The sequence below is a fragment of the Saimiri boliviensis genome, chromosome 6 (assembly GCF_048565385.1).
Source record: "Saimiri boliviensis isolate mSaiBol1 chromosome 6, mSaiBol1.pri, whole genome shotgun sequence".
Classification (NCBI taxonomy): Eukaryota; Metazoa; Chordata; class Mammalia; order Primates; family Cebidae; genus Saimiri; species Saimiri boliviensis.
The window spans coordinates 124,292,906-124,309,272 of record NC_133454.1 but is presented as its reverse complement, the minus strand read 5'-3'; the positions used below and the strand labels follow the sequence as shown (position 1 = coordinate 124,309,272).

Here is a 16,367-nt window from a genome sequence, read left to right as displayed (position 1 = left end):
GTTCCCTGAGCTTTAGTCCTTCCTGGTGCTTCCTGCCCAGCCGACCCTGCCTGGCTGTCACTTGAGGCCACTCCTGGGAGGCTGAGCCTGGGGCCTTCTAGAGGTTGTTCCCACCATCCCTAGTGGAGGCTTTTGGGGTGGTCCAGGCCTTGGCCTCTCAGCTCCCACTCTTCTCCTGGGTCCCAGCTCCAGCACTTGGAGGGGGAGGAGTGCTGGAGCAGTGCTACAGCGGGAATCCCAGCCCCCAATGCACAAAGTTTTACATGGGACCAGGGAGTGGCCATTTCCCCCACACATTGTGTTTCTTGTGAGCAAAAAAGGAGCTGCTCCCATCATGCTCCTCCCTGCCCTGCTTCCCAGGAGCGCTGCGGGGAGGGAGGTTGGGCAGGTCCACGGGGAAACTGAGGCTCAGGTTGGGAATCAGGGGACTCTCACCTTGCTAGGTTCTGCAGGCCACTGGGATTAGCAAAGGTACCCCAGTCCCCCTCTGTGGCCCCTCCTGAGTAGGGGAGATCTGGGCACTGAGAACAGAGCAGAAGCTTTGTCCTGAGGGGCCCTGGGGTCCTGGCTGCCCATGCATGGAGACCTGGGGCAGCAGCAGGCTGGCAAGAGATAAGGAGGGTGAGGCACTGGAGGAGACAGGGCTGTGGACGACTGGGTGCTAATGGCACCCAAGAGGCAGATGGGGCCCAGCCTGATGCTTCCTGGACCCGCCCTACCCTGCCCGGGCACAGTCCAGGGCTTCCTGCCCTTTCGAACTGCACTTGTGATCAGTATTGACGGGGGTGGGATAATCATTAACCACCACTACGGGTTGGGTCAACGGCTCAAAAGGCCCTGGGCCGAGGGCGTCCCCACTTCCTCCTTGTGCCCTGAGGGCCAGCTCAGCACCCAGGTAAGAGGCTTCCTGAGTGAAGGACCCCTGCTGCACCCCCTGTCCCAGGAGGCTCCTGAGCCCAGGCACCTCACCGAAGGGTGGCCAATCCTGAGGAAGAAAGGGACCTGAACAGCCACGGGGTGGCCAGGGTGAGCCCCTTCCTCTCTGGGCCTTGGTTTCCACTGTGGGTTGCGGGGTCCTTAGCATCAGCACTCAGAGCTGCCCCGTTCTGTGGAGCCAGGATTCCGGATGGGGTGCTGCCTCTGCCAGGACAGGGCACTTAGCCCACACTGCAGGAGCCTGGTCTCACCCAGGCTGCTGTGGGGAGGGCAGCCAGGCTGAGTGAAAGGCCAGCCGCCAGCTGTGGTGTCTTCCTTTGCAGGCCTGTCCCCCTAGGCAGAAGGATTCCAGCCCAGTGGTCCCCCTTCCCACTCCGACTGCATCCCGAGAGGGAGGACACCATTTCGGGGAGGTGTTGGAACAGCATAGGCCCTGAGGCCCTGCTTTGTAACCTTGGGCGGCCCCCTCTGCCTCTCTGGGCCTGTATCCACCACTGGCAAAGGGGGACAGGGCCCAAGTCTACTCTGAAAGCTCCCCTTTCTCTCCAGTAATTTTGGAGTCTCCCGGAACGCCTGCTGAGTCTCTGCAGGACTGGCACCGGTCACGGGAACCTGTCTGGGAGGGACGAGAACACGCTTTGCAGAAGGAAGCTCTGCCTCCCAGAGTCCTGGGCTTGCTTGGGGACCCCAGCCAGCAGCTGCTTCCTCTCCCCACAGTGGAGACAGACCCAAGGATCCCAGGGCAGATGCTTCCCCCTAGTCCAGGCCAGCGTGCAGGGTGACCTCATAAGTACTCATTGACATACGGTCAGTGGTTCAGAGAGGTTACGCTACTTGCTCAAGGTCACCCAGCTCCCAGGCCCCTGCCGTCTTCCCAGCCGCGGAGTCCCAAGCGTCCTTCCAGGTGGGCCGCTGCTCACAGCCTGTTCCCACGTTCTGCAGCAGGTTTGTGTTTCCAGTTCCCTGTCGCCCCCGCTTCCTGCACCTTGTCATCCACTGTCCCTGTTTGTTTTCTCTGTTCCTGTCCAGTTCTCTCCCTGCTCCTCTTAATTTTTATTTGAGACAAGGTCATGCTCTGTTGCCCAGGCTGGAGTGCAGTGGCACAATCACAGGTCGGTGCAGCCTTGACCTCCCAGGCTCAAGCGATCCTCCTGTCTCAGCCTCTTGAGGGGCTACAGGCATGCATCACCACACTGGGCTAATTTTTTTATTTCTTGTAGAGATTGGGGTCTCAATGTGTTGCCTGAGCTGGTCTTGCACTCCTGGGCTCAAGAGATCCTCCTTCCTTGGCCTCCCAAAGTGCTGGGATTCCAGGTGTGCCCGCTGTACGCGACCTCAGTCTTCTCTTTCTCTCTCAAGCCCCTCCGCCTCACTCTCCCTCTTTCTGTGTCGCTGCCAAAGCCCCGACACTTCTTCTCTTCTCGGTCTCATCTTCAGCTTCCCACACTGGGCCATCCTTATGAAACTGGACACTGGGAGGTCCCTGGAGACTGACAAGTGCCAGCTGTCCCTTGCTGTCCCTCTGGCCCATGGCTGCAGCAGGGAGGGTGGGCAAAGGGCAAAGGGCAGAGGTGACAGTGGCCAGACCTGAAACTCAGGCCCAGGTCTGGTTGGGAAAGAAACAAGGAAACAAAAGAATTTGGGGACAGAGGGCGAGGGGGCATCAGAGCGGGCAAAGGCTGCCCAGAATTGTAAATCGGAGCCACTCCCAGCTTTATGAGGCCGATTTGGGGTTGAGCCTGGACTTCGCCCAGGAAGGATGGGATGCCAGGTGTGGGCCCCGGCTGATAAGAAGCCTCAGAGAAAAGACCATGGACCTGGGAGCATGAGGACCGTGCGCCCAGGGTAGTGGGCGTGGGACACTCTTCACAGCCCTGCCCATGGCGGATGCCAGGCAGGGCCCGGCCTCCAGTTGGCTCCCACCCCCTGTAACAGCAACTCCATGTGGAAGTGCCCACCAATTCCAGTGGGGCTGCTGTTATCTGGGGCGAGGGCTGGTACTCACGAAGGAGAGGCAAGCGCCGCCCAGCAGACCAGCCCGAACTGCGGTGGCGACGCTCCCAGGCCAGACGGTGGGGGGGGGTGGGGGGCTGTCGGTGGGCTGCCGAGACCGAGTGCACAAGGCTCTGACCTATGAATTGACAGCCAGTGCTCTCGTCTCCCCTCTGGCTGCCAATTCCATAGGTCACAGGTATGTTCGCCTCAATGCCAGCCACCAGGACCTGCAGGGGTAGGGGCGGGCCGGGGCTGTCCAGCGGTCAGCGAGACCCTGCGACCCCAGTGCAGCACTCATGGTCCCACCTCCCTCTGTCTCATTCCCCGAGATGAGCCCGAACAGCTTTAATCCCGGCCCTGCACTGCCTGCCCTGTAGTGACTCTACGCTTTGCCCGTGCTGTTCCCTCGGGCTGCGACACTCTTCCTAGCTTATTTGTCAGCCTCACTCTTACTAACTCTTTCAAGCTCCACCCAAGCATTTGCTGCCTCCAGAAGGCCTTCTTGAAGCTTATAAGTGCCCACCTGGGCCCCCCACACTATGCTGCCCCCCAGAGCAGTCCCCCACAAATGCTGCCCTCCCAAAGCCCTGGAGCTGGTTCGGCCTGTGTCTCGGTCAGTCCTCGTGCCATCTGTGACCTCAGTTCCCAGGCCAGGTGCGTGCTCAATAAATGTTTGCTGAACCAAACTGAGCCTCTATCTTGCACCCTGAGGAAGCACTCAGCCACATGCAGTGTGGCCAAGGTGGGGGCTGAGTACTCTGGGCCCAGTGTTTGTCTGGAGCCCCCCACCCAGGACAGGGGGTCTGAGCCAGCGCCGCCATCTGCTTCCCCTCCCTTACCAGCCTCATCTTCCTGAGTACAGCCCTGTGGTGGGTGGAGCAATTTCTCCAGCCCCTGGGATTCCTAAGAAGACCCAGGAACCCCACTGCTGGTAGAGGGGGAGCAGCCAACCCAGGACAGGACAGCTGGCCCCACCCCTGCCCCACCTCCCACACCAACAACCTCATTCCCACCTGCATCTTTTTTTTTTTTTCTTTGAGATGGAGTCTCGCTCTGTTGCCCACGCTGGAGTGCAAAGGCACGATCTCGGCTCACTGCAATCTCCACCTTCCGGGTTCAAGTGATTCTCCTGCCTCAGCCTCCCAAATAGCTGGGATTACAGGCGTGGACCACCATGCCCAGCTAATTTTTATATTTTTAGTAGAGACGGGGTTTCACCATGTTGGCCAGGCTGGTCTCGAACTCCGGACCTCAGGTGATTTGCCCACCTCGGTCTCCCAGAGTGCTGGAATTACAGGCGTGAGCCATCACGCCCAGCTCCACCTGTTTCTTATACAAAGGGGTTCTGGGGAAATTTTCCTTTTTTTTTTTTTTTTTTTTTTGAGACAGCATCTTGGTCGTTCTGTCCCCCAGGTTGGAGTGGCTGGAGTGCAGTGGTACAATCACAGCTCACCGCAGCCTCTACCTCTTAGGGTTCACACAATCCTCCTCTCTTGGCCTCTCAAGTAGGTGAAACTACAGACATGTGCCACCATGCTTGGTTAATTTTTGTATTTTTTGTAGAGATGGGGTTTCACCAATGTTGCCCAGGCTGGTCTCAAATTCCTAACCTCAAACAGTCCTCCTGTCTCAGCCCCCTGAACTGTTGGCATCACCGACGTGAGCCACTGTGGCTTGTCAGAATTTTTCATTTGAATAAAAAGGTTTCCAGTACTAAAAAATACAATTTGTAAAATGGGAAACAGACCTAGGAATAAATTTCAAATGGCTTAATAACAGGTGTTAGCTGACGAGCCCTTTCAGTCTGCCAGGCAAGCACACCCCGGACCTAGTCCTCCTGGCATCCATCATGAACCTGTTTGGGAGGGGAGGACCAGGCTCAGAGAGGGTGCGAATTTGTTGAAGTCACAGAGCAAGTTGGACCTTCTCCTTCTGGGGACTTTATGCAACCAACATCTGGCCCCTAAGACACTGTCTCTCGTCCCTTCCCACGGGCAGCTCTGCCCTCCCCCGCGCCCCGGGCTCCCATCAGCCCCTGCTGCGGCTCAGTTCAGCAGCCCCTCCCTGTAGGCCGTCCCATGACTGCAGGCTGCTCCCCTCTCTGCCCACACTGGCTTTGTGGGCCTCTCTTGCCACCCTTATCTCATTCCCTGCAGAGTTAAGGAGCCCAGCATGCCTGTGCTGGTCTTAGACTCCTTGAGGGCAAGGTCCACGACTTACGCATCCTCCCTGGCCTGCTTCCCCGACTCGCCAGCAAAGTAGGTGTTCAGGATACATGGCCTGGATGGTGGGGCCCTGGACTCTAACCCCCTTGGGGCTGTCAGGCCTCAGACCCAGAGCTCTGGCTTAGGGTGAAAGGGATCTGCAGGCAGCAGCCACCCTGTCCCGAGGTCCTCCTGCAGCTGCCTCTGCAGAGCACTGTGATCCCACAAAGGCCTGTGAGGGCTACTGGAGACCATGTTCCAACGCAGGAGCGGGACAGACCCAGCACCCTCCACCTGGCTCCTGGACCCCACTGCCCTGTGTCCTTTTCCCAGCAGGCCCTGGGCCAGTGCACATTCTCCTGGCCTGAGTCTCACCTCCAGCCCCTCTCAAAACTCCTCAAGACCTGCCCGAGGGTCACTCCGTCCAGGACACCTGCCTGGGCACCCCCCATGACCTCACTCACTGGCTCCCGGATGCTCTGTGGCTGCAATGTTATGCCTCCATCACACCCCATCACCTACATGGAGCTATTTCCCCCACCAGCCTGAGAGCCCCCAGGAGTGGCTGCCACTGACTTTTTTCCTGCAGCCTCAGAGACCCCAAGGAGGCACTTAATAAACGCAGGCAGAAGGACTGGCCACGTGCCTGAGCCAAGTTGCTTAGGGAGGGAGCGTAGACACAGTGGGGCGTCAGCACAGAGCCGGCCGCGGGAGGCCTCAGCAGCATCGTCTTCGTCCCACCGTCCACATCACGTGCCTGTGAACCGCGACGCTGACAGAGGCCCCGAGAGGTTGTGCACATTGACTGAAAGCCAACCTCAGAGAGAGAGGGCCCAGGCGGGGAGGAGGAGAGCCTCCCTGGGAGAGGCGAGTGTGAGGTCGGCGTTTGCTGAGGTGAAGCCGAGAAACAGGACGTGAGCCCTGGAAAAGGAAGGAATGCCAGGGGCAAAGATGCAGAAAGGGGATCGAGGCCCGGGACCGGCGGGACAGCTCGTTCTTCTGCAAGGCTTACTCCTGGCGGCCACCACCAGGGGGCGCCCCGGGCACCCTCCCAAGCTGGGCGGGGCCAACCCTCCGCACCGAGCTTCTCCCAAGGTCCTGGGGAGCAGCCCCTGGGGTCCGCCTTCCCCGGGCCGTCTAGAACCGCAGCCGTCTAGAACCGCACCAGGCCGGGACACTGGCCTGGGCAGAGGGCACAGCCCGGGTGCTAGCGTCCTACACACCGTTATGGGTCCCAGGCACTCACTGCCTCCCTCAAAGTGGCCCTGGTGGGACTCTTACGCTGTGGTGTGCATAAAACCTCACCATAAACCGGGCGCCATGGCTCACACTTGTAATCCCAGCACTTTGGAAGGCCAAGACGCGCGGATCATGAGGTCAGGAGTTCGAGATCAGCCTGGCCAACACAGTGAAACCCCGTCTCTAAAACTATAAAAAAAAATTAGCCAGGCCTAGCGGCGCATGCCTCTAATCCCAGCTACTGGGAAGACCGAGGCAGGAGAATCCCTTGAACCCGAGATTGCGCCATCGCACTCCAGCCTGGGCAACAAGAGCAGGACTCCGTCTCAAAAGCAAACAAAAAAAATCACTGTATAATGTATATTCACAGTATATAATGCATAGTCACAGAATTTACAATAAGTCCTCATTAGCAACCTGCAGAGCCCCCAAATGTGCCCTTCGGGTGTCCCCCAGGTCAGCACAGTTCTGAGTTTTATGGTAATCACTTCCTCGCCTTTCTCTGGGATTTACTACCCTGTACACTGCCCCAAACAGTCTGTGCACATTTTGTCTGGATTTGTTGTTATTAACGTAAATGGGCTCACGCTGCCGTGTCCGACTGAGTCTCATGCAGTTTCTGGAGCCGAAGCCTTCACTCTTGTTCACCGCTGGATAGGGAAGAGTACACTTGGGGTTATTATGAGCACTGCTATTATGAGCACTGTTGGGGTTATTATGAGTACTATAATGCACAGATTCTACTGAAGAGTGCTTCTGCAGCAGGGACTGCCAGGTCATGGAGTGGCAGACCTAACACTGGACCTGGCCACGTGGTACCTAAGGCAGGAAAGCTGGGTACGGGCCTTTTGTTTTCTGTTTTTCTTTTTTTGAGATGGAGTCTCTCTCTGTTGCCCAGACTGGAGTACAGTGGTGCGATCTCAGCTCACTGCAACCTCCACCTCCCAGGTTCAATCAATTCTCCTGCCTCAGCCTCACGAGTAGCTGGGATTAACAGGCACCTGCCACAATGCCTGGCTAATTTTTATATTTTTGTAGAGATGGGGTTTCACCATGTTGGCCAGACTGGTCTTAAACTCCAGATCTCAGGGGATCCGCCTGCTTTGGCCTCCCAACATGTTGGGATTATAGGCATGAGCCACCTTGGCCAGCCACGTTTTCATTTCTCTTTTTGACAATGATGACAGCGTCAGAAAAGTTGCAAGAAAAGTACAAACAATATCCGTATAACCTTTATTTTGATTCATTGACAGTTAACAGTGTAATATGTTTACTCCCTCTCTCTTTCTCTCTCAGACACACACACACACACGTATTTTCTGAACCATTGGAGAGTGTCCCTTTAACTTAAATATTTCTTTTTTTTTTTTTTTTTTTTTTTTTTTTTTGAGACGGAGTTTCACTCTTGTCACCCAGGCTGGAGTGCAATGGCGCGATCTCGGCTCACCGCAACCTCCGCCTCCTGGGTTCAGGCAATTCTCCTGCCTCAGCCTCCTGAGTCACTGGGATTACAGGCACGTGCCACCACGCCCAGCTAATTTTTTGTATTTTTAGTAGAGACGGGGTTTCACCATGTTGACCAGGATGGTCTCAATCTCTTGACCTCGTGATCCACCCGCCTCGGCCTCCCAAAGTACTGGGATTACAGGCTTGAGCCACCGCGCCCGGCTAACCTTAAATATTTCATCATGTATCTCCTAAGGAAACGGACATTTCTTACACAACCACAATACAGTTACCAAATTCAGGCCTGGTGACAGTGATGCAATGCTGTTATTTACTGTACAGTCCACTTTTGAATGTCCCTGATTGTTCCAATTTACTGGGACCATGCTTCACATCTGGTGTCAGGTCTCCTCAGTCTTCTTTTTTTTTGAGACAAAGTTTTGCTTTTGTTGCCCAGGATGGAGGGCAATGGCGTGATGTCAACTCACCACAACCTCTGCCTCCCGGGTTCGAGCGATTCTCCTGCCTCAGCCTCCCTGGTAGCAGGGATTACAGGCGCCCGCCACCATGTCCAGCTAATTTTGTATTTTTAGTAGAGACAGGGTTTCTCCATATTGGTCAGGTTGGTCTTGAACTCCCAACCTCAGGTGATCTGCCCGCCTTGGCCTCCCAAAGTGCTGGATTATAGGTGTGAGCCACCGTGCCTGGACTCCTCAGTCTTCTTTGAGCAAGAACCATCCTCAGCCCTTCTTTGTTTTTCAAGACTTTGGTGTTTTTGAAGATTCTAGATCAGCTGTTTTTAGAATGTCCCTTGTCCTTTTCTCCCTGTTTCCCCCCAATTAAACAAGTCAAGTACGTCCATTATATACATTTGGACAATATAGAAAAGTAAATAAAATTGCCCCAGTTCCTACGATGCAGCGATAGCCCCATAGACATTTCCTGTAATTCTCGAGGAAGCTGACTCACTTGCTCTACGCACTCTGCGCACAGAAACTTGTATCATCCTAGGAGGGAGGTGCTTTTGTTATCTCTTGAGTGCCTTGCTAAAGATCATACCGTCTGCAGGATTAGATCCTGAACAGTCTACTCCAAAGCGCATACACTTGGCCTTTATGCTACATTGCTTCTCAATAGTAGCCAGCGACGTGCGTGCCTGCGTGTGTGCGTGCGTTTGCATGTGTATGAATGTGTGTGTATGTGTGTGCACATCAGGATGTCTCAGCTTCTGCCCTGTTGGCATTTCCGGCAGGGTAATTCTCTGCTATGAAACTGTCCTGTGCGTCGTAGGATGGTCAGCAGCAGCCCTGTCCTCTGCCTAGTAGGTGCCAGCAACAATCCCCAAAGTAGTGATACCAAGAATGTCCTCTGGGGAGTAAAATCACACCCAGTTGAGAACCACTGTGGTGGGTGTGTGTGTAGCAAGGTGACGCTGTATTCCCTTCTGAAATCTTTCCCAGTGATTGGCACTCCATGGTCACTTCCAGGTCCCATGGCTAATGGCTGCCAGGTGTTGCCTCTGAAGGGACTCGTGGATTGAAAAAAAAAAAATCAATTGTGGTAGCTGCCTTCTATTGCTATACAACAAATGGCCACAAGATTCATGGTTTAGAACCACCCCCATTGATGAGCTCCTGCTTCTGCAGGTTAGAAGTCTAGGCCCAGCATGACTGAGTTCTGTGCTCAGACTGTTAGACACTGAAAGAAGGTGGCAGCCAGGCTGCGCTCTCACCCAGAGGCAGGGGAAGGAATCTGCCTCCAAGCTCATTCTTTGTTGGCAGAATCTGGTTCCTTTCATCTGTCAGACTGAGGTTCCTGCTTCCCTGCTGGGGGGCTGCTGAGACCCCTCTCAGCTCCTAGAGGTCACTCAAATTCCTTCTCACATGGTGTCCCCCAGGCTGGAGTGCAGTAGCACCATCATGGCTCACTGCAGCCTCAACCTCCCTGGCTCAGGTGATTCTCCTACCTCAGCTTCCCGAGTAGCTGGGACTACAGGTGCATGCCACCACACTCAGCTAATATTTTGTACTTTTGGTAGTGACAGGGTTTTGCCACGTTGCCCAGGCTAGTCTTGAGCTCCTGGGCTCTACTGAGCCACACCCTCGGTCTCCTAAAGTGCTGGGATCACAGGTGTAAGCCACTGCCCAGCCAGCTCTGCTTTCAGCAGGCCCATGTGAGTGGGGGTGGGGGAGCACTGGGATTATCTCCCTTTGGACAGTGGACTGCATCATCTGACTCCACCTGTCATGAAGTAAATCCATCAGATATGCATTCCCAGCGTTACACTGAGTATGTACAACAGGGGTGCAGCAGCTTGCAGACATCGTGAAATTCTGCTTTGTTGCCATTCACTCTGGGGGGCTGGCAAAATATTAAAGATATTAACCTTTAGGAAAAGTTATAGATGAGTCTCAAATATTTTGGGAGGCCGAAAGGTATTACTGGGGCAGGCCGAAGGCAGCCACCGGGTCCATTAAGTTAGGGAGAAGATAAGGACAAGGCTTTCCCAATTAAGTCTGTTTACCTTGTCTCTACTCTGTTTACTCATGTAAACTTTGTGCTGGATGGCCCTCTCCCTGGAAGATCAAAGGGGAATTACCTGCTAATAGTATTTACTCTGGGCCCGGAACCTAAAGCTTTTATCATTCGTATAACCACTCTTTTAACCATGTTAATTATCCACAAGTGTGTTAACTTAGAAGCTCTGTTGTAAAATCTTGAGGGAATAAATCACTCCTCTGTGATGGACAGAGGAGTCTGGGTTGATTGGTTGCATTTCGCCCTCTGAAAGCAGCCAACAGCCATCCGTAGCCCACTTGAATCACTGTAATGGTATGAGAGTGCATTTGTTCATCCATCGAGTCAGGGTCTGCAGGCCAGACTTCCGAGGGTGGTGACTGATGTCTTAATGATGACCAAAGGGCAAGAGAAGGGTTTCTGGGGCAGGACATGGAACCAAGGGGCAGGGGCCAGATTGTGTGAGCAGGAGACGGAGGCCTGGCCCCATCTCTGAGAGGGTTCCACTATATTCCTGCCCTCGAGGATGCCCCAACATGTGCCTCTAGGAGCCAGCATGGAGCCTGGGTCTCAGGGGAGGGCCCTGGCCTCAGTCTCCTGGCAGATGGAGCATCACCATGTTCTGTACTTAATGGCAGAGTGAAGAAGTGCACTTAGAGGAATGTGCTGCCTGGGCCACAGGGCGGGGTGGGAGACAGGCTGTTGCAGACAGGTGGACCAGGTGACTGCCATGTACCACCCCAAGTGACTTACACAAAGACTTTGATGTGGGGGGATGGAGGAGGGAGGGGTTAGTCCAGCACAGGGGACAGGAGGGTGGCCTTGGGCATGATGTCTAGCTCCTCCTAAGGTGTGGGAGTGAGGGGCTTGCCCAGAGCCCAGAGGAGCTGCTGGGCTTGTTGAAGATGGGCTGGGCTCTGTGCCTTGGTGGCTGAATGTGACACACGGTTGGGGACAGAATTACCCTCCAGTCCCCAGCCTGTGAGCCCACAGTGAGGCTGAGGGCTGCAGGGGGACTGCGGGGTGAGGACAAGGCAAGGGAGAGGCAGCTGGAGCAGAACTGGGGCAGGTTTGTTCCTGCACACACAAAACACACTCCAGAGCCTCCTGGAAATGCAGAGGGCCAGTGTGCCTGGCAGTAGCCTGCACTCACACAAGGAGGCTAAGACCATGCACCTCAGGCTGCCGAGGCTGGGGGACAAGAGGGTTACACTCGCCGTTTCATTAGTGTAGGGTAAGGGGGACCCCAGCACCCTATAAGGGACCCCTAATGTTGTCACCACAGAAGGGGATTGCTCATATGCCAAATAATAGGCTGTTTCCTGTGGAGTCAGGCAAAGGCCTGGGCCCCCCGATAAGTTTGGGGATTAACCCTGCACCCTGCACTCAGCGGCAGCCCCAGCCTCAGCAGCCCTGAAAAGACAGGGCCAGAAGCCACAGGGACTGAGACACACATGGAGAAGCCTGGCAGGTGAACTATAACTTTTACTCTAAGTGCTCAGAGACTTGTAAGTCTCAGCTTTGCAAGGCACTGTGCAGTTACATGTGTACATCATCCTGAGGAATGGGCAAGCCTGTCCCCCAGGCTGCAAAGCAGCAATGGGGCTAGGGAGGGCTGGTGAGCTTCAGGACAGAGATTCACTTCAGCTGCATCTGGGGAAAAGGCTCTTGAAACCCTCTTTCTCTGCTTTTCCACCTGCCCGACCTTGCAACTTCAAATGGCTAGAGTGTGGCAAGGGCACAGTGTTAAGATTCCGAAGGCCCAGACTCTCATTCAACCTGGGCTACTTTGAGCAGTCACTGGACATCCCAGGCCTCAGGCTCTTTCTCACTGGGATTTGAAAGCAGCTAAGATCCTGACATGGAGCCGGGCGCGGTGGCTCAAGCCTGTAATCCCAGCACTTTGGGAGGCCAAGGCGGGTGGATCACGAGGTCGAGAGATCGAGACCAACCTGGTCAACATGGTGAAACCCCGTCTCTACTAAAAATACAAAAAATTAGCTGGGCATGGTGGCGCGTGCCTGTAATCCCAGCTACTCAGGAGGCTGAGGCAGGAGAATTGCCTGAACCCAGGAGGCGGAGGTTGCGGTGAGCCGAGATCGCGCCATTGCACTCCAGCCTGGGTAACAAGAGCGAAACTCTGTCTCAAAAAAAAAAAAAAAAGATCCTGACATGGACACCTCCAAGCTGGGCCATGTCCTGGCTGCCAGATGCCCACAGAAGCCTCTGGGGCCCAGCAATCTCCCCAGAGCCATCACCCAAGGGCCACAGCTCTGCCAGAGAGAGTCCTCAGGGTGTGCTAAGGATGCCTCTTCTTGCCCGTGTTGGAGACCCAGCATTCAAAACAACAGTCCTCAGTTCTTTACCTTGTGTTGGCAAAACTGATTTGTTAACAACAATCTGTGCTGATATGCAAACTCTCAGTGGAAAGAATGAACCACTCCTCATCCCAGGGAGAATATGTGTTTTGGTTTTTCCCAGCCCTATTCTTCTTTCATATTTGGAGAAAAACTCCTTTAAAAAAAAACAAAAAATATCAGCTGGGCGCGGTGGCTCACGCCTGTAATCCCAGCACTTTGGGAGGCCAAGGTGGGTGGATCACTTGAGGTCTGAGACCTGCCTGACCAACACGGTGAAACCCTGTCTCTACTGAAAATACAAAAGAATGAACTGGGCGTGGTGGCGAGTGCCTGTAATCCCAGCTTCTCGGGAGGCTGAGGCAAGAGAATCTTGAACCCGGGATGTGAAGGTTACAGTGAGCAGAGATAGTACTATTGCATTCCAGCTTGGGTGACAGAGTGAGACTGTCTCAAAAACAAAAAACTCTCAAACACAGTTTATTATACAGGTGAATCCTGGTCCTCGTGATGGACTTATCAGTAGGATTTCTGGTACCAAGCACAGGCACCAGGGCCTCCAGCGTGTCTGGATTTGCAGCAATGGGGGTCAGCTACTGGCAGGGTCTGGTCATGCAAGATGAGGATACCTTTCATCCTTTTGGAAGCCTCATCCATTTATTTCCAGTAATAGGCCACTAGGGCTTTGGAAATGGACTGACAGAGGGCAAAAATCTGGGCCACATGACAGCACCCTTCACACAAACATGGGTGTCCACGTCAGCAAATTGCTCCTTGCCCAGAGGCAGAACTAGTTCCAGCAGCTTCAACTGCATCGCATGGCTCCATCACCTCCTGAGGTCACACATTCACCTTGATGAGGCCACGGCCACGTTGGCAGTGGACTGCCTGGACTGCAGCTGGCTCTTGGACCGCAAGGCCAAGAGCACAGGTAAGAGCACCTCACTGCGCGGCACCACGAGTGGAAAAGGCACCTCTTTTTCTTCAGATGGTGTCTCGCTCTGCCACCCAGGCTAGAATGCAATCGTCTCCTGGGTTCAAGCGATTCTCCTGCCTCAGCCTCCTGAGTAGCTGGGATTACAGGCACACGCCACCACACCTGGCTAATTTTTGTAATTTTAGTAGAGACGGGGGAGTTTTGCCATATTTGGCCAGGGTAGTCTTGATCTCAGGTGATCCGCCTGCCTCAGCCTCCCAAAGTGCTGGGATTACAGGCATGAGCTACTGCACCCGGCCTTTTTTTTTTTTTTTTTTTTCTTAAGTTGTCTCTAGGGGCCTTGTAGATACTTCCCTAGACCAGGCCATGACAGGACCAAGCAGACCACTTAGGGAGTAGGCAGGGCCCTTTTCTGCTGGATGAGGGCAGTTTTTGAGGAGACCCAGAGATACCTCAAGGCCCTGGGTTTGAAGGGAATTGAATTTTTTATGAACTGAAGAATAAAACACTGGGCATGGGGGTGACACCATTTCTGAGATAAAAGGCAAATACTTGAACCCTCCATCAATCTGCCCTGGACTCGGGCAGATAGGCAGAAAGTGAAACAGCAGAGAAACCACATGTGAAATGTTTCATTCACATTTTAGGAAATTTTCCCACCAAACAAACTGCCCTACCCAGAAAACACAAAAGAAAAAATATTGCGACATTTTCAGTCTGGGGCATGACAAGATAAGGAAGTTGCCTGGAAGCTGCGTGAAAACTCCATGAAATTGGGGTAACTAATTCCAGGCCACTTGAGTCTCACCAGGGTGACAGAGATCCCTTCTTTCAGTCCTTTAAGCTCTTTGGAGACAGTCAAGCAGCCATACAGAATAACAGGGTCTAGGATTCGTTTATAAATAACCCGGGAACATTTTGTTGTTTTCAGTCTTCTGGGGCTGGGTTTTCCCAGCACACAGGGCTCTGGGGAGATGTGAAAACCGTTCGTCAATGTGATGCTGCTGGCGCGCCACTCTGGAGCAGCCTCATTCAGACCACTGAACAACTACTTCATTCAGGATCCTCTGCCCTAGGCCCTTCCCGAGATCAGCTCAGAAACTGCATCTCCGGGGTGGATCCCTGATAGTGCTGAGTAGGAGGCAAACCCTCTGGCTTCTAAGGCTGACCCAGGAAGTGTGGACTGGGCCTGCCAGAGGCTCCTCGTCACCAGCTGGCTTGCAGCCTCAGTAGCTTTTGTACTTTACTATGATGAAAAGAATGCTAATTTGAAATCTCAGATCAAATAAAAGCCGTAAATCGGGGCCTAAGATTGCAGGCAGGGCTGGGGTTACTTACCTGCTCTGCAATGGTTAGGGAGAGGGGAGGGCAAGGGAACTAACATTATCTATTCCCTGGGAAGGGATCTTACAAGAAGTGGGTGAACAAACCTCCCATTATGTCCTCTCTAGATTCCATCCGACTCAGCTCCCCTGAATCCCGTTCTCAGATTTGAGTTCCTGCCTCTTCCTCTTAGCCTACCAGCCCGAGTTACTCCCTGATACAGGACCCTAGCTCTCCAGGCTTCCACATCTCCCAGAAGCCAGAAAGTGGGACCCGAGGCTTTCAAGGTTGCAGGTTCAATTCAGATCTCTTCAAGAGCCCTCAGGGTCCTGGTCCCCGACCTTGGTGTCTTGATACTGGTTACCTACAGTTACATAACAATCAGTCCCCCAAAGCTCTGACATCACCCACTGAAGATTCTCACCAGTCTGGCCGGCCGAAAGGGTCTGTGTGTGGCCGGGGAGGATGGCAGGGGAGTGAGCCACATGGAACAGCCAGGAACGGGTAAGGGGAGGTAGGGCACGGGTCCAGTAAAAGATGGTAAATGGTGGTGACCCTGAGAGGAAAGCGGAAGTATTTGGGTTTTTAAATTTCCCCCTAAGTTCCCACAAGATTTCACTGTTGCCCCAAAACTCCCCCTCTGCCCCACAGAGGGAACTTCCGATTTCACTTCCCTAAATGCAAGTGGTCAGAGGGCCTCAACTTCCTCCTTAGGTCCTGCTTTGCCCCAGCTGTCACCTCTGTAGTGAAGCCTTCTCCTCTCCCGCGCGCGTCCGGAGTCACGCATGTCCTCCCCAGCCTGTGTCCCTCTCCCACTCCCACCCCGTCGGCCCGAGGGGAGGTCAGGCCTCACGCAGTTTGCCCGTGTGCCCGCTTCTCCCTGCCCGTTTTTCTCTGTCACCACCCCGCCAGGGATTCTCCACTCCCTCAGCTTGCTCTGCTACCTCTATCCTGTCTCTCCCTCTCCCGAAGCAGATAAAAGATGAGGGGACAAAGACAGTGTGTGGGAAGCGGGGCCGAGAGGTGCTGGTGCCGCGGCCCAGGGGTCCTGCGATGCTTCGGGGGGATTCTGAGTCAGCGGGAGGAGGACGGCACGTGGGGAACGGCGGGCGAGGCGCGTAGTCAGGGAACCGGAATGCCTGACTGGGTGTCTCGTGGAGCCATCTCGCGGGGTGTGGGTGTCCACGGTGCCGGAAGGTGCGCAGGCCGGGAACCTTCTCGCGCCGGACGCCGTCCGCACCCGGCCTTCCCAACCACAGCACCTACGCGAACCTCCCCAAGAGGGGCGGGGCGAAACAGGTGCGGTTGCCAAGGCACCCTAACCACGGTCTCGCGAGATTCGGAATAAACCAATGGGACGCAGGGGAGGGGAGGACGTGGCACGAGGCTGCGGGGCGGGGCCGGAGGGGCTCC

General features: G+C 54.6%; 1 long non-coding RNA gene across 1 annotated transcript; it reads right to left on the bottom strand.

Annotated features, from left to right (window-relative positions):
- Positions 1-13,874: 13,874 nt before the first annotated feature.
- Positions 13,875-16,212, bottom strand: LOC141584903 (uncharacterized). Its single transcript, XR_012518195.1, has 2 exons — positions 15,379-16,212; positions 13,875-14,597 (listed from the first exon to the last, which is right to left on the bottom strand). It is a non-coding gene; the product is annotated as an uncharacterized LOC141584903 (long non-coding RNA).
- Positions 16,213-16,367: the final 155 nt, after the last annotated feature.